General features: G+C 38.1%; 1 long non-coding RNA gene and 1 pseudogene across 1 annotated transcript in view; one reads left to right on the top strand and one right to left on the bottom strand.

Annotated features, from left to right (window-relative positions):
- LOC132481961 (uncharacterized) overlaps window positions 1–22,591 on the bottom strand; it is a 34,103-nt gene that overhangs the window by 1,603 nt on the left and 9,909 nt on the right. Inside the window, exon 2 of the long non-coding RNA XR_009530848.1 lies at window positions 933–1,019. This is a non-coding gene — a long non-coding RNA (uncharacterized LOC132481961). The remainder of the gene's footprint in view (window positions 1–932; window positions 1,020–22,591) is intronic.
- On the top strand, window positions 200–752 carry LOC132481958 (transcription elongation factor A protein-like 3; annotated as a pseudogene).

Below are 22,591 nucleotides of genomic sequence, written 5' to 3'. Positions count from 1 at the left end.
AGGAATAGTGGGGTAAAGGGTGGCCAGAAGGCTCACTAGGCTGGGCCAGGTCAGGGGAACGCTGACAAGGGTGAGATGCCAGTACTATCCGGACCTACATTCCACGCCCAAGCCCTCAGTTTCCTTGTCTCCTCTTGTCGCTCTCCCCACCCCACCCCATCCCATCACCCAGGACAGGAAAACGAGGGGACATCTCAACATGGAAAAACTCTGCAATGAAAATGAAGGAAAGCTGGAAGGCAAGGGAAAGACAGAAGATGAAGTAGAGCCTGAAAATGAAGGAAAGTCAGATGAGGAAGAAAAGCAAGAAGTGGAGGGGAAGTCAGAACACGAGGGAGAGCTCCAGAATGAGGGTCGGCCAGAAGACGAGGGACAACCAGAAGACGAGGGGAAGCGAGAAAAGCAGGGCAAGTCTGAAGCTGAGGGAAGACCACACGGTGAGGGCAAGCTGGAATCCCAGGCAAAGCCAGAGAGTCAGCCGCGGGCTGCCGAAAAGCGCGCGGCTGAAGACTATGTGCCCCGGAAAGCAAAAAGAAAAACGGACAGGGGGACGGATGATTCCCCCAAGGACTATCAGGACAACTTACAGGAAAGGCATCTGGGCAGTGAGGAGATGATGAGAGAATATGCAGATATGTCAAGGGCTCAGGAAGAGCTAAGGAAAAGACAGAAAATAGGTGACTTTCATTGGATGCAAAGAGATGTACAGGATCCATTCACCCCAAGGGGCCAACGGGGTGTCAGGGGAATGAGGGGCGGAGGTAGGGGCCAGAGGGGCTTACATGATATCCCATATCTTTAGTGCCTTTGGCCTTCCAATTCTGACTCCTCTGATGAGAATATTGCTGACCCTGCTTTCCCTGGCAGGCATTTGCCAGGCTATGTGCTTTAACCTTAAGCTGATACTTTGCTTTAGGTGTCACTCTCATTACCAGCAGCCTTTTGATCCAACTACAGTGCTCTCTGTGTTTCAGTCAGGGATTTTCACCCACGTGCATGGAAGAGATGTTCATGGTACACTGTAAAATAACAATAAAGAAAAAACAGTTTTCAGAACCGAACATATAGTATCAGCCAAATTTTGTAAAAATATAAACATTTGCACAATACATTTGTGCACAGAGAAAACTCTGAAAATGTTTGCAGTAAAAAGGAGGTGATGGTTTTTTCCTGCATTTTAGCCAGAAAATAGGTCTCACCTGCACTCAGAAATGAATCCAATCGCCTGATGGTACCTCCATGCCATTCGCCTGCAGGTGTGCCCACCCCCTGTCTTCCCCTAGTTGTAACCATGTCAGTGGGCACTGCTACACCTTCTCCTGGGTCCTCTACCGTCCTATGGCTGCCAACATGTATGATTCTTTTTTTCTTTGCTCACTCGTCTCCACTTTTTCTTATATGGATTATGTTTGTCATAATAAAAAATCTAGAAATCAACACATGATAAACAATTGGAATGTTCAGTGAGCTTATGAGGGCAATGAAGACACTTAAAGTTCCTGTTGTCAGAATGTAAAATGATAAGTAAAACATTACCTCTGGGACGCATAGCTAGAGGAATCAACCTGACAGTTGTAACAGATCCAGTGCTCTAAAGGTCAGTCTTGTCATCTGTGAAATGGGAATAAACTTGCCTGTGTTGGGTGGGCTCCTTTGTAGCAGTAGGATCCTGGACCTTGTCAGACACTCAGGGGAGGGCTGAGAGTAGGTCTCAGCTATGCCCAGGAACAAGTCCAAGTAGCTGAGAAGAGACTGCCACTCTTCTCTGGATACTACTATATCTGCTGGGCACTCCTGTTGTGCCGTGTACCCTCTGCTGACAGCTACTGATATGATGGAGTCCTCATGGTGACAAAGCCCCTCTGATTCCCTATAGTTCCCAAAGGGCCAAAGCCCCTATTTGACTCCTATAGGAATGTAGGTTAACCCCCTCTTCCAACTTCAGAGTTGTACCTACCCTGGTGGTACTGCCCCAGGGCTGTTTGGGCTCCACTATATTGCATAGTTCTTAAAGTAGTCATTAATATTTTTAGTTCATTTTATATTTGCTTATAGTAGTTTCTTATCTCTTGACTTATATATTTTGGGTCCACCAGGGGTTGTATCCTGAGACAAATCTGTGGACGAGACAGTGGGTGATTATTTGAACTACACACCACAGTACCTCAGGGAAGCCACATGTAAATTTACATACCTTTCTTAGTGTGAGTTTTCGCTCTAAAAAGTCTCCTGGTTGGCTTCCTACACAAAATCAAAGGACTTGTCCACACATAATCAGAGAGGGTTACACAAGTGAGTTTCAAGCTGAAAATATCCCTTCCCACTCCAAACCAATTCCAACTGAGAAGTGTAACTGTGCTCTTAAAAATATTAAAAACTCTCGGGCTTCACTGGTGGCGTGGTGGTTGAGAGTCCGCCTGCCGATGCAGGGGACATGGGTTCGTGCCCCGGTCCGGGAGGATCCCACATGCCACGGAGCGGCTGGCCCTGTGAGCTATGGCTGCTGGCCCTGTGCGTCCGGAGCCCGGGCTCCGCAATGGGAGAGGCCACGGCAGTGAGAGGCCCGCGTACCGCAAACGAAAAAACAAACTAACAACAACAACAAAAAAAGACACAGGAAAAATATTAAAAACTCTCAATGTTAGGCATTTTTATTTAACCCACTAGTATGTTGCTTTTTCCAAAGACTTTTTTATTCATCCTAATATCCCTTACACTGTACTTGACACATATACTTAATAAATTATGATTGAATCAGGAGCCCTGAGTTAAAAAAGATACACTGTTCATGGATTAGAAGACTCAATGTGTTAATATGGTAATTCTCTCCAAAAGTCATCTATAAATTCAATGCCATCCCAATAGAAATCTCAGCTAACTGCGATTCTAAAGGCTCTATGGAAAAGCAAAGGAACAAAGTTAGAGGACTCACTACCTGATTTCAGGGCTAACTATAAAGCTACATTAATCAAGACTATGTAGTATTTGCATAAGGACAAACATATAGATTGGTGGAATAAAACACAGTCCAAAAGTAGATCCACATATATATGGTCAATTCATTTTTTAAAAAGGACCCGAAGGAATTCAGTGGAGACTTTTCAAGAAATGATGCTGGAACAATTGAACGTTGTCTTGGTCAGTTTGGGCTGCTATAACAAAAATACCACAGACCGGAATTTCTCATAGTTCTGGAGTCTGGGAAGCCCATGATCAAGATGCTGGCAGATCTGGTATCTAGTGAGGGTCAGATTCCTGGTTCATAACCAGATGTCTTCACATGGCAGAAGGGGCAAGGAAGCTCTCTGGGTCTCCTTTATAATGAAACTAATCCCATTCATGAGGGCTCCACCTGCATGGCCTAATTGCCAATTACCATCCAATTATTTGGTAATTCCAAATACCATCCAATTGGATGAATTTCGGGGTTACACAAACATTCAGTCTATAGCAGACATCAATATACAAAAAAAGTACCCTTACACCATATACAAAACATGAATTCAAAGTGGCTTACAGAACAAAATGTGAAACCCAAAATTATAAAAATTTCATTTAGGGAATTCCCTGGCGGTCCAGTGGTTAGAACTCTGCGTTCTCACTGCCAAGGGCCCAGGTTCGATCCCTGGTCAGGAGAACTAAAATCCCATAAGCCATGTGGTGTGGCCAGAAAAATAAAATAAAATAAAATAAAATAAAACAAAAATAAAAACTTAATTTAAAAATAGGAAAAATATGGAATAGTTTGTAGGTTCAGAGTAAAATATTATTGCTTATTAATTCTGAAGTGGTTTAAAGATTTTTGAAATTAACTTTCTGCCACTATCTACTTAATAGGCTCCAGAGGTTTCTCCTACTAAGAAAGGAGAAAAGGCAAATGCTAATGATAAAACATTTACATGTGGACAATAAAATTTAAGATATCATTTAAAAATTAGGAAAAAAGGGTAATCCTGGATTAGCATATGACATGAATCTGTGCCATATGACAATTTAAGATAATAACGGGACAATGAGGGTATTGACAAATTTCTGTGAACTTCAAACAAGTCTGGAATATCTATACTAATAACATACCCATACATATATAATCTAAGATGGCTTAACACTTATTTGACAATGTTTTCCACGTAATTTAACATACCAAATAAACCTAATTGTTTTAATATCTCTTTTATAAGGTGAGAGCCGATTTTTTTTGAGATTTTCTACGTACCCACTGGGAAATCTCATAAATAGTTTGAGGTCAAAAAGACTCCATTTAGAATCTGATTTTGGGAAGTTGTCAAAAATTCCAAAAGTTTGAACATTTGATTAAACAGGATCATAGATCAATATGAAACAATACTTAATTATCTATTTAACCATTTAACCAAAGTGACAATAAAAGATTTTTAAGGTAAATACAGAAGGTTAGAAAACTGTGAAAAAATATAGCTCTTTTCACATTGAGAAGACTCAATTCTCCCATGTAATCAAAGACCTGATAAAGATAATATGAAGCACAAAAAATTATTTTGGTAAGACAAAATCTTTGCTTTCCAGGCAGATTACCCAAAAGGTAAAGAGAAACATTTCACAATCTCTTATCAAGAGAAGACCAATAGTCCAAACACTTTTTCTTTTTAACAGAGAGAAAACCAAACTCTAATTTTGCACCAGTGTCCTTTTTTTTTTCTTTTTTGGCTGCGCTGAGTGGCATGTGCGATCTTAATTCCCCAACCAGGGATCGAACCTGTGCCCCCTGCAGTGGAAGTGGGGAGTCTTAACCACTGGACCTCCAGGGTAGTCCCTGCACAAGTGTACTTTTGCTATTAAGACTCATTCTTTAAAAACTTACAAATAAATCCATTCTAATCTTAGCCAGCTTGACCACATATACAATTCCTTTCCCAAGATTCCTTTGCCTCAAACGTTCTACCCACTCAGGTTTTTTTCCCTGTATTTTCCTCTTTCTCATTCTGGAACACCCAGTAATTCTACTTTAGAACAAAATTACTCTTTTTCCCTTAACAAAAACATGTCTTTCATACCTCTTCTTATCCAAAACACACATCCTATTTTCCTTACCTACTTTTCATACACAGTTGTTTCCTTTCACCCTTATTATTTCTAGTATTTTTAATTACATATATTGATTAGCTTTCTTAACCCTTAGAAACCTTAATTTCTAGTGAAACGAAAAAGTAAGCAATTGTGGACTGCCTGTTACACAACCATTCTATGGATTGGTAAATTTAAAAATATATTTCATAATTTCTAAAAGTATATCCTTCCTGATAGTAAAATTTCCAGTATGGCACAACACATGTTTGCTGATAGATACAAATATCTTCAGTTCCTTTATAAGAAGATACCAAAGTAGATAAACCTATGCTCAGTAGTTTCAGTATTTTTATTTGAAAATGATCTAGATATTCAACGCATATCCATCATTAGTTAGTGTTAACTTTAAGGTTTCAAGTTATCAAAAAGATTTTTGAAACTATTTTAAGTAGACATACCATAAAATATAATTACTGTTGAAAAAATTCACATATAAACTTTTAATTACAGCTATATAATTCATCTGTTCAGGTTACTCATGAAAATTTCATGAGGCATTAAACAGATAACCATCAACTTAAGTTATTTTTCTTGCTAACAAATCCTGTAACAGAAATAACATGACTTTTAGTAAACCTGGCTAGAATAAAAGCTGTATGTTTGCATTATATTTAAGGCTGATAACTCTGAAGGCATGCCTGTTTTAATTAAACCAACAAAGTTAAACTAGCTTTTATTTACCAAAGATTATCCTAGACCACATGAACTTGAAAAACTTTTGGGCTAGTTTCTATATTTCTGAGAGAATCCTTTTTTTTAACTGGATCTACAGCTCAACAGATCAACTTTTAATTATCCAAATTCCTATATTAAGATTCAGGGGATTCTGAATTCCATGATTACAGGCACCTGGCATAAACAAGAGTAAATTTTCTCTGCAACAAGTTTACATCATCCTAAGCCGACAGTCAATTTGATCAACAGTCTGTCTACACAGTGAAAGGTAGACAGGTACAAAATGAGCCCAAATAACATGAAAAAAAAAAAAAACCCTCAGCAGAAACAACACACAACAAATACAGATCTATAGGAGTTCCAGACACTGGAATTATAAGACTCAATTTAAAAATAAATTTTCTGGGACTTCCCTGGCAGTCCAGAGGTTAACACTTGACGCTTCCACTGTAGGGGGTGCAGGTTCGACCCCTGGTTGGGGAACTAAGATCCCACATGCTCTGCAGAACAGCCAAATAAAAAAATTAAATAATAATAATAATAATAATTTTTCTTACTAAATAGGAGTTAAAAGACATGATTGAAAATTTCAGCAGGTAACTGGAAATTATAAAACATGAAATAGAAATTCTATAACTAAATTTTTAAAATTTATTTTGTGTTGAAGTATAGTTGAATTACAATGTGTTAATTACTGCTGTACAGCACAGTGACTCAGTTATACATATATATATACATTCTTTTTCATATTCTTTTCCATTATGGTTTATCACAGGATACTGAATATAGTTCCCTCTGCTATACAGTAAGACCTTGTTGCTTATCCATTCTATATATACGAGTTTACATCTGCTAATCCCAATTTCCCAATCCAACCCTCTCCCACCCCCTCCCCCTTGGCAACCACCAGTCTATTCTCTATGTCCCTGATTCTGTTTCTTTTTCATAGATAGGTTCATTTGTGTCATATTTTAGATTCCACATATAAGTGATATCACATGGTATTTGTCTTTCTCTTTCTGACTTAACTTCACTTAGTATGATAATCTCTAGTTGCTGTACCACCCTGCCTTGATTACTGTCATTTTGTAGCAAGTTTTGAAATTAAGAAGTACAGGATATCCTATTTTATTCTTTCTATACTAAGATTGTTTTGTCTATTCTGGATCCTTTGATTTTGAAATCACCTTGTCATTACCTACATAAAAGCCAGATGTGATTTTAATAGGGATTGCATTGAATCTGTAGATCAATTTGGTAATATTACCATTAGAACAATACTGTCTTTCAATCAACGAACATGGGATTTATTTCCATTTATTTAGGTCTTCTTTAATTTTTTTTCAACAACATTCTGTATTTTCAATTTATAAGCCTGGACTTTCTTTTGTTAAACATATCCCTAAAAATATTTTTCTTTTTGATGTCATCGTAAATGGAATCATTTTCTTCAGTTCATTTTCAGATTGTTAATTTCTATTATAAAGAAATACAATTGATTTTTTTATATTGATACTGTATCCTGCCACAGTGTTCCACTCATGTATTAGTTCTCATAGTTTTTTAATGGATTCCTTAGGATTTGCTATGTACAAGATTATGTTATCTTCAGATAGAGATCCTTTTACTTCTTCCTTTGTTAACTGGATGCTTATTTATTTATTTATTTTTGCCTAATTACCTTGGCCAGAATCTCTAGTACAACCTCTAGAAATGGCAATAGAAGACATCCTGGTCTTGTTTCAGTTCTTAGAAGGAAATTTTTTAGTGTTTCACCCTTATGTATGATGTCAGTTGCATGTTTTTGTAGGTTTCTTCTATCAAGTTGAGGAAGTTCCTTGTATTCCTAGTTTGTTGAATATTTTTATCATGAAAAAGTGCTGATTCTTGTCAAATGTTTTTTCTGTATCTGTTGAGATGCTCATGTGGTTTGGGGCCTTCATTATGTTAATATGGTGGTTTATATTGACTGATTCTGTGTTATACCAAACTTGCATTCATGGGATAAATTCCACTTGGTCATTGTGTATAATCCTTTTTATATATTGCTGGATTCAACTTGCTGGTAATTTATTGAGGATTGCATTTATATTCATGAAAAATATTGGTCTGTATTTTTGTTGTTGTTGTACCTAGTCTTGTTATGATATCAGAGTGATACTGCTTTCATAGAATCAATTGGGAATTTTTCCTCTTCTATACTGTTATGGTAATGAAACAAGGGGACCATTAAGCTGAAGTGGCTCTAATGACTTGGTAGTCTATGTGAGCAAATAAAAACCTAAGCCAGAGTCAGTTCCTATAAGTTTCTCAAGCTTAAGGAGAACACAGATAGAGAACAAACGTATGGACACCAAGCGGGGAAAGCGGCAGGGTGGTGGTGGTGGTGGTGGTGTGATGAATTGGGCGATTGGGATTGACATGTATACATTGATGTGTATAAAATTGATGACTAATAAGAACCTGCTGTATAAAAAAATAAATAAAATAAAATTCAAAAATTAAAAAAATAAAATAAAATAAGAACAACTAATCACAAGCAGCCAACTAGGCTTTCCCAAGTAATGCAACCACTTAAGCTATAGCAAATTAGATAACTTTTTTGCTTTGCTTCTGTGTCTTCTCTATAAAATCCCTGCCCCTAGGTCCCATTGGTGGAGTGCTTTTAACAACTTCTGGTTTTTTACAGCCCAATTTGAATCAATGTTTGCTCAGATAAACTCTTAAAATTTTTAATATTCTTCAGATCTTTTAATTGTCCTGGTGTCAGAAGTGGGATCCAAAGGAGATCACCAATGGCCCTAAGGAGAAATGAGCAATGAGCAAGAGTAGATACCTGCTGATCCCATTGTGCTCATTGCTTTCTTTCTGTGTCTGGAGGTCGTGAATAAGTCCCTCATGAATATCCAAGCTCTATAGCTTTTGCATCATGAGGATCCGACTTTATGTGAGCATTTATTTTTCCAGACTGGGTCTGCAGTTGGACTGGTCTGACTTAAACTGGACTGGGCCAGTGTGAGGCCTCAGGTAAATAAATATTGTTTTAAGAGGAAAAAAGAAAAAATTGGTTCATTCAAGTCCAAGGAGTCAGGGACTACTCCATCTGAGATTCCAGCTAACTATATGTATAAAAATTATGGGCCTAGAACCTGTGCTTGTCTGAAAAAATGGTTTAACCTTACCAAGGATAATCTTTAATTACAGTGGCCACAGTGAGAAACTTTAACCTAGATGAGCTCATCCATTTACAAGGTGCCCTAAAGAAAAAGGATTCTCAGCCAAGTACTCAGAAGGGTAGAGAGAAAATTATTTTTCCTCCCCTACAATTTCTGATAACACAGATGGGACCCTCTGGGACACCTCACTTGCTCTGGAGCCTATAGATGGGATCGCAGGAAAACTGACAGAAGCCAGTGAAAGGTAAGAATTCTGACCAAAGTCAGCTCTCCTGGATCTCAGTCTGTAGTGTCCAGTTAAGAGAGGAAGGTAAAATTTCATGGTGTCCCTTTTTTTCCAAATTCGGACTCCTGTGAGTTTGGTTTTGGGGTACCCATTTGTTATCAATCCTTTCCATCCCAGGAACAACTATTACTTTCCTGTCTGTCTCTCATTTTGGGTACTGAGGACTTGGCTTGGCTTTCTTCCTGCTGGGGCACACAAGTCATTGCTTACGTGTACAGGCAGTTCAAACGTCAGGTTTGGGCCCCAAAGAATATGACCAGACAGAAATGTGGGTTGCACTCCATTTATGGCTAGTGTCCTACTGACTGTTGCCAGCTCTCAGGGGACTTGTCCAAGTCTTTCTTTCTTTTGGTTATCTTTACAAGTGGGCCTGGATCATGGGAGAACTATATTTTTTCACCATCTTTGGGGAAGCTTCATGTGTCCACAGTTAAGCCATAAAAGGCTTATTGATTTTGGTTGGAAGTAACTTGATAGGAATACACTCAGCTTAAAGGTATAAGGAAAAAATAAATTTAAAAAGAGTTCAATACTGCCAGGAATATTTACTGTTTCTAAAAACCTTACAAGGTATTTGAGAAAATTTTTCTTTAAAAGGAACTCTGGTCAGAAGTTTGCCAAATTGGAAGCTGATATTCACAGCCTGACAGGAACATTTTTAGGCCTTCTCCCCTAAGCTAAAAGGGAACTATGTACCCAAAGTGGAAAAAGCAAAATGAAACATTCTGAAGTCTTTGTGGAAAGATTTACTAAAACAGAGAGATTTAGTAAAAGATCTACTAAAACACCAGGACTTCCCTTCCACCCACCAATGTAGGGGACACAGGTTTGAGCCCTGGTCTGGGAAGATCCCACATTCTGCAGAGCAAATAAGCCCATGCGCCACAATGGCTGAGCATGCACTCTAGAGCCCGCAAGCCACAACTACTGAGCCTGCGTGCTGCAACTACTGAAGCCCGCATGCCTAGAGCCCGTGCTTCGCAACAAGAGAAGCCACCACAATGAGAAGCCTGCATACTGCAAAAATGATTAGCCCCTGCTCACCACAACTATAGAAAGCCTGTGTGCAGCACCGAAGACACAATGCAGCCAAAAATAAATAAATAAATAAATAAAAGAATCCTCCTGCCAATGCAGGGGACATGTGGGTTCGAACCCTGGCTGTCCAGGAAGATCCCACATGTTGTGGAGCAACTAAGCCCATGTGCCACAACTACTGAAGCCCATGCACCTAGAGCCTGTGCTCCACAACAAGAGAAGCCACCGCAATGAGAAGCCCACGTACCACAATGAAGAGTAGCCTCCGCTCACCACAACTAGAGAAAGCCCATGTGCAGAAACAAAGACCCAGTGCAGCCAAAAATAATATATAAATAAACAAATAAATTTATTTAAAAAAACATTCCAAAGATACACAGCTCTAAATCTAGGACATAGGACTCTTTTGATTTCCGTCTTAGTTGGATATCTTCTCCCTGATATAAAGAAGCAAATTGTATTGTAGTTGGATTGGTGGGTTAGCCCCTTGATATCACTCAGGTTTCAACCCAATTCTCTGACGAATTAAAAACAATTGTACTTGTCTTACAAATTGAGTCTTTCAGAGAACAGAAATGTGACTCTAGAAGCAATTTAAAGTTCACCTATCCTTTTTACCAAATCCTAAACCTGCTCTATTCATCTCAAAAATGCTTACAGATATTGTAAAAGATCAAGACATTGGAAATAAAACTATAATTCAGAAAGATACATGCACCCCTATGTTCATAGCAGCACTATTCACAATAGCCAAGACATGGAAACAACCTAAATGTCCACTGACAGATGAATGGATAAAGAAGATGTGGCACATATATACAATGGAATACTACTTGACCATAAAAAGGAATGAAATAATGCCATTTGCAGCAACATGGATGCAACTAGAGATTATCATACTAAGTGAAGTAAGTCAGAAAGAGAAAGACAAATACCATATGATATCACTTATATGTGGAATCTAAAATAGGACACAAATGAACCTATGTGTGAAAAAGAAACAGAATCAGGGACATAGAGAATAGACTGGTGGTTGCCAAGGGGGAGTGGGGTGGGAGAGGGTTGGATTGGGAGTTTGGGATTATCAGAAGTAAACTGGTATATATAGAATGGATAAGCAACAAGGTCTTACTGTATAGCAGAGGGAACTATATTCAATATCCTGTGATAGACCATAATGGAAAAGAATATGAAAAAGAATATATATATATATATATATATATATGTATGTATGTATGTATAACTGAGTCACTGTGCTGTACAGCAGTAATTAACACAGCATTGTAATTCAACTATACTTCAATAAAAAATAAATTAAAAAAAGACAGGGCAGTACTTCCATAAGGATAGATATATAGATCAATGGAAAAGAATTAAGAGTCCAAAAGTAAACCCTCACATTTAGGGTCAATGGATTTTTGACAAATGTAACAAGACAATTCAAAGGGGGAAAGAGTTGTTTTAAAACTAATAGTGACAGAACAATTGGATATCCAGCTGCCAAAGATTTCATTTAGACCACTACATCATACCATACACCAAAATTAGTTCAACATGGATTATAAGTATTAATGCAAGAACTAAAATTATAAAAACTCTTAGAAGAAAACATAGGAGTAAATCTTCCTGACCTTAGGTTTCACAATGTTTTCTTAGATATGACAACAAAAGCATATGTGACAAAAGGTAAGATATATAAGAAGTTATCAAAATAAAAAAAAAATTTGTGCATCAAATGATACCACTGGTGGCACAGTGGTTAAGAATCTGCCTGCCAGTGCAGGAGGCGTGGGTTTAATTCTTTGTCCAGGAATATCCCACATGCCGCAGAGCAACTAAGCCCGTGCACCACAACTACTGAGCCTGTGTGCTGCAACTACTGAAGCCCACATGCCTAGAGCCTGTGCTCCACAACAAGAGAAGCCACCGCAGTGAGAAGCCCGCACACTGCAATGAAGAATAGCCCCCACTCGCTGCAACTAGAGAAAGCCCGCACGCAGCAATGAAGACCCAACACAGCCAAAAGAAAGAAAGAAAGAAAAGAAAGTGAAAAGACAACCCACAGAGTGGGAAAAAATACTTGTGAATCGTTTATTCAATAAGGAACTAATTTCCAGAATATATAAAGAACTCTGGAAATTCAACTATAAAAAGACAAATAGTCCAATTAAAAATGGGCAAATGATTTGAATATGTATTTATGAAAGACATATAGATAACCAATAGACACATGAAAAGAAGCTCAACATCATTAGTTGTTGGGGAAATACAAATCAGAACCAAAAGGAGAAAACTCTTCATATACAGTATGATGGTTAAAATGAAAAGGATGGAAAATAACATGTTTTGGTGAGGATAATGAGAAACTGGAGCCCTCAAACATTACTGGTGGGAATCTAAAATGTTGAACCCAACTTGGAAAATAGATTGGCAGTACTTCAAAATGTTAAACATAGACTTCTCATATGACCCAGCAATTCCATTCCTTGGTATATACCTGAGGGAAAATGTCATAGCAGCATTGTTTATAATAGCCAATAAAAAAGTGGAAGAAAACCCCAAATGTCTATCAACTGAATAAATAATATGTGGTATATCATATAATAGAATATATTTGCCAATAAAAAGGAAGAAGCACTGATATATGCTAGAACATGGATGAACCTTGAAATCAATATGCTAAGTGAAAGAAGTCACAAAAGACTCCATATTTTATTACTTAATTTATAAGATATTGTCATATCAGCAAAGCTATAGAGACAGAAAGTTGATTAGTGGTTGCTTGGGGCTGGCAGCAGGGTGGGTATGATTGGTAATGGATACCAGGTTTCTTTTCGGGATAATGAAAAATGTTCTAAAATTAGATTGTGTGATGGTTGCCCAACCCTATGAATATACTAAAAACCATTGATTTGTACACTGTACATGGGTGAATTTTATGGAATATAAATTATAACTCAATAACACTGTTGAAGAGAAATTATTATATAATAAATATAATAACGCACTGTGGGTTTATAATACATGTAGAAGTAAAATGTAAGACAACAATAGAAAAAAGGATCAGAAGGGGAATACACAGGTGTAAATTTCTTCCATTATTCACAAAGTCATATAATATTATTTGAAGATATCGTGTGATAATGTTACTGAGTCCAAGCTTGGTCTGCTTGCCACACGACAGGCCAATAAATCAGGAGACTAGGTGTTGAGGCAACGAATATGACTTTATTCAGAAAGCCAGGTGTCCAAGAAGATGGTGGACTAGTGTCCTTATCGGGGTTTGGATGCTAGTTTCTTTTATAGAACAGAGATGGGGAGGAGGTGACGAAGTAAAGTATAAAGGCCATAAGTCTTGCAAAATATTTCCTGGTTTTGGCCAGTCTCAGGGAGGGGATGTGTTAGTTTGTTCTTTTCTGCAGCCATTCACAGGTGGGCAGGGTTAGGCTGTTTCCCTGTAAGCTGAACAAAGGTACTTTAGCTTAACATTCAGGCAGAGGGTCAGGGTTCCCCGAGGCAGGCCATCATGTATGCCTATAGCTATAGACAGAACAAAAGCAATGGAAAGCTAAGGTCAAAGTAAAAGAAACAGATCCAACATGGAGTCAGATTTTGTTCTTCCCTGTTACAATAATATAAAGTAAATACTGCAAACTCCAGAGGCATGGCTCAGATATTTTACCTGGAGGGAGAAGCGGACTGTAAAACAGAGAGCTCTAAATCTCATCCCAAAAGAAATGACTTCGTTTAACAGTGTGAAGAAGATCAAGCCTAAAGGAGCTCTTGAAAACAGTGGAGGTTGTATTGTGTGGTATAATAAAAATATACATTGGGTTTTTGTCTCCAGTTCCTGGCATAGAGCTCCTAAAACTCTTGGGGTTTCCTAACTTATAGGAGTGTATTTTTTTATTCATAACAAGTCCCTTTTGATTACATCTGAGTTTATACTAATGAGGTGACTCATGGTGGGGCCCCAGATAGCTTCAGGATGGGGGCTGGCCACCACAAAGACCAAATAAATTATTAGAGGGGTGTGTGGACAGAAAAAAGTTTCTTGCCATTCTGGTAAACAAGATGTTGCCCACTATCAAGCCATCAGCCACTGTAGCCACCCCCAACTGTGCACCCTGAGGGGAATTCAGGATGAAGAAAAACAGGACATTGGCCCTAGGTAGTTAAGATCCATATCAAAGGAAAAATTTCAATGGGCCGAGACTCCTGCATCTTCCCATATATAGGAAAGCACTAAAACCATTAACTTGAGATGTCTGTTTTTGTGATTAGCAATAACTTTTTGACATTCCAGTACGTGGGTTTATTTTTGTTTCTTTTCAGCAAAAACTCCTATATATCCTGCCTCCTCCCTTATCTCTTTGGAACAGTTCCTCAGAGCTATCTGAGAGGCTGTATCCCAGGCTATAGTCCTCAGTAAGACCACTGAATAAAACACAATTCTCAGCTTTTAGGTTGTGCATTGTTTTTCAATCAACAGCTAAAACTTTCAGTCCTAACACCCTGCCCCACTTCCCTGACCTCTGGAGAGGGAAGAAGGGGTGGAGATTGAGTTCAATCACCATTGGTCAATGATTTAATCAATCATTCCTATGTAATGAAACATCCATAAACCACCCTAAATGACAAGGTTTGGGGAGCTTCTGGGCTGGAGAACACATGAATGTGCTGGGAAAGTGGTGTGCCTAAAGAGGACAAGAAAACCCAGCATTTCTATTTCCCCCCAATACCTTGCCCTATGCCTCTCTTCCATTTAGCTGTTCCTGAGTTGTATCATTTAAAATAAACCAATACTAGTAACTAAAGCATTTTCCTGAGTTTTGTGAGTTGTTCCGGTAAATTATCAAAACTGAGGAGGGGGTCATGGGAACCCCCAAATGTCTAGTCAGCTAGGCAGAAGTGTAGGTAGCCAGGGCACCCCATTTGCGGCTGGTGTCCGAAGTGGGGATATTCTTGTGGGACTGAGCCTTTAACCTGTGATGAGTTAGTGTCAGAATTGAGTTGAATTGCAGGACACCCAGTTGAAGAATGAGAAAATTGGTTGGTGTTGAAAAACACACTGCCTTTGGTATCAGAAATGGTGTCAGACAACACCACACATGGTGAAAAGCAACTGAGAGGACATTGGTAGATTCATTGGAGATACAGACTAAACTGTAGGTCACCTCATTTAACAGAGAGAAACTGGGAAAGAGAGAGCTAGGAGGAGACCTGGGGGCAGAATTAATCTCAGTCTGCAGAACAGTATATGCCTCAGGGCCTTGTTGTAAACAAGAGAGCAGTCAGCAGGCAATTAGTGGCATTTTACAGCTGTGTATGGTCAGGGACATAGAGAGCCCTGTCAAAACCACTGTCATCCCAGAGTGACTGTGGGCATACCTAAAGCTGTGCCCACTGAGGAGTAACACAAGAGGTTTCACACCTCTTATGCATGTGGGCCCAGGCATTATTTATTTAGAAACCAGCTGGATCATCAAAAATAATCTAAATTCTCTAAAATTATCTAGCTAGTCACTAAACAAATAAACATGAAAATAACAATAACAAGCCCCAGATGGGGAGGGGGAGTTACTACAATATATTATCTAAAATGTCCAGTTTCCAACAAAAAATATGAGACATGCAAAGAAACAGGAAAGTATGACATATATCAAAGTAAAAGCAGGCAACAGAAATTGCCTATGAGAATGAACAGATGTCAGATTTAACAAAGACTTCAAAGTAGCTGCTATACATGTAATCACAGAACTAAAAGGAACCATGATTAAAGAGGTAAAGGAAGATATGATGACAATGTGAAACCAATACACAGAAATTATTTTTTTAAAAAAGAACAAATGGAGGGCTTCCCTGGTGGCGCAGTGGTTGAGAGTCCAACTGCCGATGCAGGGGATACAGGTTCGTGCCCCGGTCCAGGAAGATCCCGCATGCCGCGGAGCGGCTGGGCCCGTGAGCCATGGCTGCTGAGCCTGCATGTCCGGAGCCTGTGCTCCGCAACGGGAGAGGCCACAACAGTGAGAGGCTCGTGTACCGCAAAAAAAAAAAAAAAAAAAAAAAAAAAAAAAAAAAGAACAAATGGAAATTCAGGAATTGAAAAATACAATAACTGAAATGAGAAATTCAACAGTGGATTTAAACTGGCAGACTAATTAGTGAACTTGAAGATAAACTGATAGATATTAATCAATCTGAACAACAGAGAGAAAGAAGGCTGAAGAAATACAGAGCCTCAGAGAAATGTGTGACACTATTAAGTGCTATATTGGTTAAGGAAATGACTCCCAATGGTAATTCGAATCCAGAGGAGCCAAGTGAAGAGATCCAGAAATTATTACAGCAGGCAGGTAGCTAGGTATGAGCAGAGAAATGGGGGCAGGGGCCAGGTGGCAGGAAATCATGCACCTTGTAAACAGTGGGGGTCCATAGGCAGACAAAGGAAAGCAGGAACCTCCAGACTGACAGGAAACCACACATTTCAGGTGATAAGTGTCCGGGTAGCAGACAAAGAAAGGTGAGGAAAGACAGGAATCTCCTACGTCAGAATGTAACCTGTTGCTCATTATGCTCTCATTATGCTCTCATTACAATAAAATTAGCCTTACAGATAAGAGGTACCCATCATGCACCAACCCCATGACACTCCTGATCTAAGCTAAATAAGTACAATAATCCCTTCTCCCCTCGGGAAGATGGAGCTGGGATGAAAAATCAGGGAATACAACCTCCAAACTCCTCCTTCTCCAGTGAATGTTCCACCCCTTCATTTGTATGCCCCTCATAACTGGCTTGCCAAAGAAATCCAGGGCAGCAGATCCTCACCTGTCTGCCCACTCTCCCTCTGAGAGCGTATCCTCGCTTAAATAAACTCTCACTTTACTTTTTTTTTTTTTTTTTGCGGTATGCAGGCCCTCACTGTTGTGGCCTCTCCCGCTGTGGAGCACAGGCTCCGGATGCGCAGGCTAAGTGGCCATGGCTCACGGGCCCAGCCGCTCCGCGGCAGGTGGGATCTTCCTGGACTGGGGCACGAACCCACGTCCTCCGCATCAGCAGGCGGACTCTCAACCACTGCGCCACCAGGGAAGCCCTCACTTTACTTTCTTAACCTCTCTGCTTCATCTCTGAATTCTTTCGTGATGAAGAAAGAACCTTAAATTCACTGGGAACAAAATGATACATTAGAAGGTTAATATAACAAAAGCTATGAACATATACTAGCTTTCCTTTCTTCTCTCCAAAGTTACATAAAGTAATAATTATAACAGTGTATTGTTGGGTTTGAAGATGTATGGGTGTCATATATATATATATTGGGTTGGCCAAAAGTTTTGTTCAGGTCTTTCTGTAACATCTTATGGAAAAACCCAAACAAACTTTTTGGCCAACCCACTATAACAATAAAATCACAGAAAGGGAGAAAGGGAATAGAGTTACATAGGAGTAATTTTTCTGTATCTCATTAGAATTAAGTTAGTTATAAATCTGAAGCTGATTCTGATAAGTTAATATGTATATGGTAACTAACTAAAAATATAGCAAAAAATTAATGAAATTAGAATGCAACATTAGAAAATATTCACTTAATGCAATAGAGGAACAAAAAAGATATGAGACATAGAAAACAAAAAGTAAAATGGCAGAAGTAAATCCAACTATATCAGTATTAACAGAAAGTGTGAAGAGATTAAACTATCCAATAAAAGGCAGAGTTGTAAAGTCTAGTAATATGCTATCTACAAGAGACACACTTCGAATTCAAAGATACAAATAGATTTAAAGTAAGAAGATAAAAAAGATATACAAACAGCAACCACAAGAAAGTTGAAGTGGCTATAGTAATGTCAGACAAAATAGACTTTAAAACAAAAATGTTAGTAAAGACAAAGATAGACATTTTATAATGATAAAAGGGTCAATCTATCAGGAAGATATAACAGTTATAAACATATATGCGCTTAATGAGAAAGCATCAAAATACATGAAGAAAAATTGACAAAAACAAAGGGAAAAGTAGACAATTCAACAACAATAGTTGGAGGTTTTCAATATTTAATAATGGATAGAACAACTAAGCAGAAGATCAACAAGAAAATAGAAGATTTGGGGCTTCCCTGGTGGCTCAGTTGTTGAGAGTCCACCTGCTGATGCAGGGGACATGGGTTTGTGCCCCAGTCCAGGAAGATCCCACATGCCACAGAGCAGCTAGGCACGTGAGCCATGGCCACTGAGCCTGTGCTCTGCAACGGGAGAGGCCACAACAGTGAGAGGCCCGCGTACCACAAAAAAAAAAAAAAAAAAAAAAAAAAAAAAGAAAGAAAATAGAAGACTTGAACAACACTATAAACCAACTAGACTTAATAGACATCTATAGAATACTCCACCCAATAATAACAGGATTATTCTCAAGTACGCATGGAACATTTTCCAGGATAGACCATATGCTAGGTAATAAAACAAACCATGATAAATTTCAAAGATTAGAAATAATATTAAGTATGTTTTCCGATAATATGGAATGAAAGTAGAAAACAAAAACAGAAAGAAATTTGGGAAAATCACAAATACATGGAAATTAAACAACACGCTCCTAAATAACCAATAGATCAAAGAAGAAATTAAAAGGGAAATTAAATTATACTGAGATGAATGAAAATGAAGACACAACATACCAAAACTTATGAGAGCCAGTTAAAGCAAGGCTTAGAAGGACATGTACTGCTGTAAATGCCAAATTCCTAGAAAGACACAAACTACCAAAACTGATTCCAGACAAAATGGCAAATATGAACATACCTATAATAAGAGAATTAATTAGTAAACAAAAAGCTACCAACAAGGAAAAGTCCAGGCCCAGATGGCTTCACTGGTGAATTCTGCCAAACATATAAAGAAGAATTAATACTACTACTTCACAAAATTTTCTAAAAAATACAAGAGGAGAGAATACTTCCTCACTCATCCTATAAGGTCAGTATTATCCTGTTTCCAAAACCATACAAAGACATCATATGAAAAGAAAACTACAGATTAATATCTTATATAAATATGGATGCAAAAACCCATCACAAAAATACTAAAAACTGAGTCCAGCAACATATAAAAAGAATTATACACCATGAGCAAGTGGGATTTATTCCAGGAGTGTGAGGTTGGTTTAACATCCAAAATTCAATCAATGTAAAACACCATATCAATAGAATAAAATACAAAAACCACATGACAATCTGAAAAGGTGCAGAAAAAGCATTTAAAAAAATCGAACACCTTTTCATGATAAAAACACACAACACACTAGAAATAGAAGACAACTTCCTCAACCTGGCAAATGACATCTAGGAAAAATGCACAGCTAACATACTTAATGGTGAAAGACTGGATGTTTTCCCCTTGAGATTAGGAACAATACAAGGATGTTTGCTCTTTCCATTTCTATTCATCATTGTGCTAGAGGGTCTAGCCATGGCAGTTAGGCAAGAAAAAGAAAGAAAAGGCATCCGGATTGGAAAGGATAGAAGTAAAACTATGTTTATTCACAGATGACATGATTTTATATGGAAAATCCTGAAGGATCCACTAAAAAACTATTACAACTAATACATGTGTCCAGCAAGGTGGCAGGATAAAATTTCAATATACAAAAATCAACTGTATTTCTATATACTTGCAATGAACAATCCAAAAAATGAAATTAAGAAAGCAATTCCATTTACAATAGCATCAACAAAATAAAATACTTGGTGATCAGTTTAACAAAAGAAGTGTAAGAATTGTACATTAAAAAATTAATAATGTTGTTGAAAGAAATTAAAGACCTAAAAATGGAAAAACATCTTATGTCCATGGATCAGAAGACTTAATATTGTTAAAATGACAATAATCCCAAACTGATCTACAGATTAAATGCAATCCCTATCAGAATCCCTGTGAACATCTCTGTAGAAACTGACAAGATCACTCTAAATATTTGACATAGAGCTACCATAGGACATAGTAATTCCACGCCTAGTTATATATCCAAGAGAAACAAAAACATATGTCCACACAAAAACTTGAATATGAATGTTTATAGCAGCATTATTCAAAATAGCTAAAAGGTGAAAACAATCCAAATGTCCATTAACTGATGAATGGATTTTAAAATATGGTATATCTAGATGATGGAATGTTATTTGGCTATAAAAAATAAAGTACTGATACATGCTACAACATTTATGGACCTTGAAAACATTTTGCTGAGTGAAAGAAGTCAATCACAAAAGACACATATTACATGATTCTATTTATATGAAAAGTCTAGAATAAGCAAATCCATAGAAACAGGAAGTAGAAGAGTGGTTTCCCTGGGTTGGGGAGAATGAGGGGGGATGATGGATGATAGCTAAAGGGTATGGGCTTTTGTTCTGAGATGATGAAAAAGTTCTAATATTGACTGTGGTGATGGTTGCACATATTTGAGGATATACTATGAAACACTGAAATATACACTTTCAATGGGTAAACTGTATATGTGAACAATATCTCAATAAAACTGTTTAAAAAGAGAATGAAAGAAGCCATCATTATAGATACTCCAAACATTTAAAGGATAGTAATGGGAATATTATGAGTAACGTTACATCAATAAACTCAATAACATAGATAAAATTGTCAAATTCCCTGAAAGATACAAATTGCCAAACTCACTCAAAAAATAAATTGAAAACCTGAACAGAAGAATGGTTTTAAACCATCATGTCTCTAGAAGAAAATAAGGACCCTAATTCATAAGCATATCTAACTTCCATGGTGTAAACCATGGCCAATTTCAAGCTATCAAAGCGACATCACTGAATGAAGATTTGTTAAGAGATGAAAACAGTCAGCTCTCATTAGCTGGTACAAGCCAGCTCCAGCATGACACTTTCTGTTATCTATAAAAGAAAATTAATTTGTTATTAAAAACCTTCCAGGGCTTCCCTGGTGGCGCAGTGGTTGAGAGTCCGCCTGCCGATGCTGCCGATGCAGGGGACGCGGGTTCGTGCCCTGGTCTGGGAGGATCCCGCATGCCGCGGAGCGGCTGGGCCCGTGAGCCATGGCCACCGTGTACCGCAAAAAAAAAAAAAAAAAACCTTCCAGGAAAACTCCAGGCCCAGATGTCTTCACCAGTGAATTCTATCGAACATTCAAGGATGAAATAATACCAATTTTAAATAGACTCTTTCAGAAAGTAGAGGAACAGGTCTCCTCTTATATAATGAGGCCAGAATTACTCTGATACTAAACAAAAACATTATAAGAAATCTAAGACCAATATACCTCATGAACATAAAAGCAAAAATTCTCTTAAAAATTTTGGGAAATTGAATCCATCTATATATAAGAAGTATAATAAATATATCATGACCAAGTGAGGTTTATCCTAGGAATGAAAAGTTGGTTGAGCACTCAAAAGTCAATGTAATAGATAGCGAGTGGGAAGCAGCCGCATAGCACAGGGAGATCAGCTCGGTGGTTTGTGACCACCTAGAGGGGTGGGATAGGGAGGGTGGGAGAGAGGGAGACACAAGTGGGAAGAGATATGGGAACAAATGTATATGTATAACTGATTCACTTTGTTATAAAGCAGAAAATAACACACCATTGTAAAGCAAATTATACTCCAATAAAGATGTTAAAAAAAAGTCAGTGTAATTCATCATACTAACATGATAAAGGAGAAAAATTATAACCATTTTAATAGATACATAAAAGGCGTTTGATAAAAGACAATACCCAATTATGATAAAATTTCTTAGGAAATTATGAATAGAAAGGAAGTTCCTCAGCCTGAAATAAGGCATCTATGAAAAAACTACAGCTGACATCATACTTAATAGTGAAAGACTGAACACTTTCCTCCTATGAAAGGAACAATTCAAGGATGTCTGTTCTCACCACTGCTATCCAACAATGTACTGGAAATCTTAATTAGCGGAGTAAGGCAAGGGGAAAAAAAGTGTGCAGATGGGAAAAGAAGTAAAACCATCTTTATTTGCAGGAATATTACAAGCATGTACATAGAATGCCCTAAGAATCTATACAAAGTTATTAGAACTAATAAGTGAATTTAGCATGGTCTCAGGATAAAATGTCACTATACCAAAATCAAGTATATGGGTCTTCCCTAGTGGTGCAGTGGTTGGGAGTCCGCCTGCCAGTGCGGGGACACGGGTTTAGGCCCTGGTCTGGGGGGATCCCACGTGCTGTGGAGCGGCTGAGCCCTTGCGCCACAGCTGCTGGGCCTGCGCTCTGGAGCCTGCAAGCCACAAGTGCTGAGCCCATG

The sequence above is a fragment of the Mesoplodon densirostris genome, chromosome X, assembly GCF_025265405.1.
Source record: "Mesoplodon densirostris isolate mMesDen1 chromosome X, mMesDen1 primary haplotype, whole genome shotgun sequence".
Lineage (NCBI taxonomy): Eukaryota > Metazoa > Chordata > Mammalia > Artiodactyla > Ziphiidae > Mesoplodon > Mesoplodon densirostris.
Note: the sequence above shows the minus strand (reverse complement) of the source record. Positions and strands in the feature narration are given on the sequence as shown.